We start from the raw sequence: 5,547 nt of genomic DNA, 5'->3' as shown, positions 1-5,547 counted from the left end.
TTGATCAACCCTGTTGATCCGCTTCCAGAACCTTCCACCAATGCTGCCGCCCCCAAAGGTATCGCTTTCACAACTCCTCTGATTTTGTTCTTATTATTTTGTTTTGGTTCATGCCACATTAGATGCCAGATTGCAGATTGCAACTCTTCTTGATGTGAGATTTTGCTTGATATTCTTTGATTTCTTTCAAGTTCCTCTGCCCTCCTGGCCTGTAAATTTATCTCTCTCTTTTTTTTTTTTTTGTCTCAATTTCTTACAGCGCTCTTGGCTCAGTGCTGTTTTCTTATTTCATCTCTTTCTGTGATCCTTTGAATTTCAGTACAGAGAGTCTGTTAGATTGAAACATAGACCAAAACAGAGATGCGTTATGTCTAATAAAAGACAAGCATAAAAATGACATCTCATAGTATATAGGTTATGTTCACTTTGGAGACCGTCAAATTCTGGGTATGAATATCTTTATGGTCGGTTAAAATTCAAATGCCTCTCTGCATGAAAAGCATCATTGAGATCAGGGTCACGATATTCTTGCTCTGTTTCCTATGTTATTTTCATCTAAAGGAATGTTTGCCATTCTTTTTTCTTGTTTTTCCCCGCTCTTTAAATAGTCATGCAAGTTTTCTCATTTATAGTTGTTATATAACGACCAGGAATCACTTTAATGCCAAGGGCCCAGTCAAGCCACCCTCTAGATCCTTTATCCGCTGCTGAGATCGCCGTGGCAGTGGCTACTGTCAGAGCAGCTGGAGCCACACCTGAGGTTATTATATGCACAGTGAATGTTTTAAAGGGGATCGCTTTGTTGCTTTTTGTTTTTAGCATTAGTTATTATCTGAATAAAATTGAGTTCCAGTGTAACAGTTCGATTATTTCTTTACCCACTGCTTATATTTCTTCCAGGTCAGAGATGCTATGCGCTTCACTGAAGTTGTTCTGCTGGAACCAGACAAACATGTTGTTGCACTAGCAGATGCATATTTCTTCCCTCCTTTTCAACCGTCATTACTTCCTAAGACTAAAGGAGGGCCTAATTTTCCGATTAAGCTGCCTCCCAGATGTGCTAAACTCGTCGTTTACGATAAGAAGTCAAACCAGACTAGTGTGTGGATTGTTGAACTATCAGAAGTACACGCAGTAACTCGAGGTGGTCATCACAGGGGAAAAGTAATTTCATCACAGGTTATTCCAGATGTTCAGCCTGCAATGGTGGGTTTAATTTCTGGCTCTTTTGCTCGCACCTTTTGATTCTGGCTAATGCTAATCTCACTAAGAATAAACAAAATTGGAAGAAAAAAGACCCCAAGCATCGGAATCAATAGTTGTTTATTGTTGATTCCTTTTCCGCAGCTCTTAACGTTGTATTCAGAGGTTTGTATATTCCCCATCTCCCTCCCTATGAGACAAGAATTGGGTTGGTTCGTCAGATGGGTCAAATGAGAAATAAAGGTTTCATTCTTAATATTTCAGAACATAATCAATGGAGATAATACATATTTCGTTGGTGTATTGTCAATTCCGCTCTATCTTTTGATCTTCAGGATGCTGTGGAGTATGCAGAATGTGAAGCTGTCGTCAAAGACTTTCCACCTTTTAGAGAGGCTATGAAGAGAAGGGGCATTGAAGACATGGACCTTGTAATGGTTGATGCATGGTAATTTAACTGGACTTCCATTCTTCTCAGAGTATTTGTTCGGAGAAGATGCTATCATTCGTTGCACATTTCACTTTATAAACTTAGTCCTCCATAATGTTGCTGCAGGTGTGTTGGTTATCATGGCCAAGATGATGGTCCCAGCCGAAGACTGGCTAAACCACTTATATTTGTCGTAGTGAGAGTGATTGCCCTATGGAAAATGGCTATGCACGTCCAGTTGAGGGCATCTATGTGCGTGTTGATATGCAGAAGATGGAGGTGATTGAATTTGAAGACCGTAAACTTGTTCCTCTGCCTCCTCCGTTGATCCCTTGAGAACTAACAACTGCAGGTGGAAACAAGGGGTGGCTCTGATAGAAGTGATGTAAAGCCCTTACAAATCATTCAGCCTGAAGGTCCCAGCTTTCGAGTTAACGGTCGCTATGTAGAATGGCAGAAGGTGGATGCGAAAACATGCATTGATCTGTACTTTTTAAATCTAGAAAGCAACAAAATAGCAAGGAATTACACTATTTCTGAATGTAACTATCTCCTGGTTGTTTTGCTTATTAACAGTGGAACTTTCGAATTGGATTTACCCCCAGGGAAGGCTTTGGTTATATACTCTGTGCCTACGTTGATGGTAGTCGAGGGCGAAGGCCGTGTTGCACATAGTTTGAGTTTATGTGGAGATGGTTTGTGCCGTATGGAGATCCAGATGAACCACATTACAGAAAAATGCTTTTGATGCTGGGGAAGATGGCCTGGGAAAAAATGCACATTCTCTCAAGAAGGTTTTAGAATGATATTCTATCCTCTATCCTAATAATTTTGCTTGTCATGTTGATCTTTTCTCTGAATAAAATATATTATGTGGGCTTTAAGTTAAATATGTTGTTGCAGGGTTGTGATTGTTTGGGGGTCATTAAATATTTTGATGCTCACTTCACAAATTTCACTGGAGGAGTTGAGACAATTGAAAATTGTGTTTGTTTGCATGAAGAGGATCATGGAATCCTATGGAAGCATCAAGACTGGAGAACTGGCTTAGCAGAAGTCCGAAGGTCAAGAAGACTTTCGTTTTCTTTTATGTGTACAGTGCCAACTATGAGTATGGATTTTTCTGGCACTTTTATCAGGCAAGTCAATTATCTTTTCACTAGTTACTTCGTCTCGTTAACCGGTATTTCTTTTGGTAAAAAGTGTGTGGAATGCATTGTTCCAGGATGAAAAATTGAAGCTGAGGTCAAGCTAACCGGAATCCTCAGCTTAGGAGCGAGTAACCTGGAGAGTCTAGAAAATATGGTACCACGATTGCACCAGGCTTGTATGCTCCCGTCCACCAACACTTCTTTGTTGCTCGCATGGACATGGCTGTTGATTCTAAACCTGGTGAAGCTTTGAATCAGGTAGCTCCACTTGAATTACAATTTTCTTTATTATTTTTTTACGTAGACGTTTATTATAGAATAAAATGTGCTTTTCCATTTCTGTCAACATCTATTGTTGCTGGCATTTCAACCAATTTTAATGATAACAGTTTTAGAATATAATAAATTTCGTTGACTTCACAGTCCGATGAGGATGATTTTCCCTCCTTAAGAAATATATTTGATATATATCAACTGTTGTTATTGCTTAACACCGCTGTCTTATCCTGAAAGAATTCGATTTGATCTCTTTGATGTAAATCAGCAGCTGCAAATCCGTTGAAGTAGAACCACAGTCCAGGTAAGTGAAGTCTTGAATGTAGTCCGAACATCATGCCCACACAGTTGCTATCTATAGCTCTTACAATGCATTGATTAGTATCCTATAATATCCCTTTCTATTTGAGATTGAGTTTACGTAATAATTATCTGGATTCTCCGTCCCGTTTGAGTGGTGTATTCTGTTTGAACTAGTTGCATGTTGTTACTGATTGCTTCAATATGCATATTGCATTTCCTGTTCGATCATACACTAATTACTTCGTGACAGTTATTTTCCAAGTCCACATTTTTACCCACCCTTCACGTATGTCAGGTTGTAGAGGTCAACGTCAGAGTTGAGAAGCCTGGGAATGATAATGTTCACAATAATGCATTCTACGCAGAAGAGGCTCCGCTCAAATCTGAGTCGGAAGCCATGAGGGATTGCAATCCTTTGACCGCCCGACATTGGATTGTAAGGCTTTTCTGGGTTTTATGGTCAAGTTTTGTCTGTTGTTGATAATGTCGTGCTTGTTGACTTTTCTTTTTCTCAAATGTTACCACTAGCAATGGCCGAGTTTATGGAAGTTTTGTTTTGATTGTTGTTGATATTTGGTTGTGATTTTAATAATGGTTTAGGTGAGGAATACCAGAACAGGAAATAGAACGGGGCAATTGACGGGATACAAGCTAGTACCTGGTTCAAACTGCTTACCATTAGCAGCTCCTGAGGCCATGTTCTTAAGAAGAGCTGCCTTCTTGAAGCATAATCTTTGGGTGACGCCATATTCACGGGAGGAGATGTTCCCAGGAGGGGATTTCCCTAATCAAAGCCCTCGCATAGGTGAAGGACTAGCTTCGTGGGTGAAGCAGAATCGATCTTTGGAAGAAGCTGATATAGTTCTATGGTTCCTCTCTCTCTCTCTCTCTCTAATAGCTCATCAATAGCACATTGATTCATTTCAGCTTTTATAAACTGATGATAATACTGAATTTGCCAGGCACTACTTGTATCCGTGATGTTTATTTTAATTGTGCAACTCTGCGACAAACATGAACATATTGAGTTGTTTATGTTATATGTTACTCCTCTTGTCCTAATTAGACGACCCACTTTGTAGTGTAATGTACACTATAAAGTGAGTCTTATATTTAGAACCAGAAGGAGTATATTTTTAGCTCATGATATGGTTCCACATTATGGGAGTAACTGGGATTAAATGCAGGTACGTATTTGGAATCACTCATGTCCCTCGCTGGAAGACTGGCCTGTTATGCCAGTAGAGCGCATTGGTTTTATGCTCATGGTAAGTGCCTCCTCCTCCTTCTTCAATCAAAATGTTGTAAGCTTTGCAATGCAACCTGGCGTTTATAAACTTGAGTATGGTGTTGAGATTGAAAAGTAGTAGTGGGAATTGTGAGTGACGGTGGTCGTGTTTGGGTGCAGCCTCATGGATTCTTCAACTGCTCGCCTGCTGTAGATGTGCCCCCTAATCCATGTGAGATGGACAGTAAGGACAATGAGAGCAAAGACAACAAGCCCATCCAAATGAATTAGTGTCTAAGCTTTAGATGCTTGTCTCCTTCCTCAAATCCTTATTTGTTTGTTGCTCTCCTTCTTCAGACTTAATTACTATTCTGCTGCCTCCTCTGTATTCTTGACTTGAGCCGTACTATACTCTATTTTCTATTGTCTCATCGTTTATTCGAACTTTAAGCTTTGAAGTGAACAAGAGTGGCTTCCCAGTGACTCGTGTATAATGGATGAACTATCTGCTATTATTTTCAATTAATTATAGACCATTCACTTGTTAATTTTAAATTTTAAAACTATTAAAGTAAGATATATTCATTTGACCAGTGAACGATAAATGTCAGCCAGCTGCCAGCAATTGGCCAGTAGCCGGTCAACTTTAGCCGATGGTCAGCACTTGATCAAACATTCCAAATTGGTCATCCGGATCAAAGAGCATTGAAATTATTTCCCGTATTTTCTATATTACTCTCAATCGTTTCACCGCCGCTGGTTTCAGGAAGGTTTCGAACTTTGTCGAATCTTTCGTCACCTGGGTCTGGTCCATTGTTCACATTGTTCGACTCAAGGAGGCTGCTTCACCGAATCACCGTGAGCACAAATTGCTGCTACCAATGCCCTGGGATGGCTTGACATCTTGATTCGAAGGAAGTGTTAGTCATACACCACTTGACTCTTAATCAGGGCGC

The 5,547-nt window shown here is 40.0% G+C and overlaps 1 pseudogene; it reads left to right on the top strand.

The window, feature by feature from the left end:
• The first annotated feature begins 6 nt into the window (after positions 1-6).
• Positions 7-4,896, top strand: LOC114737941 (copper methylamine oxidase-like; annotated as a pseudogene).
• The last annotated feature ends 651 nt before the right edge of the window (positions 4,897-5,547 follow it).

This window comes from Neltuma alba, unplaced genomic scaffold (genome assembly GCF_004799145.2).
Source record: "Neltuma alba isolate B1F8T4 unplaced genomic scaffold, ASM479914v2 tig00013510_pilon, whole genome shotgun sequence".
In the NCBI taxonomy this organism is placed as follows: domain Eukaryota; kingdom Viridiplantae; phylum Streptophyta; class Magnoliopsida; order Fabales; family Fabaceae; genus Neltuma; species Neltuma alba.
This window is presented reverse-complemented; position numbering and strand designations above follow the sequence as displayed.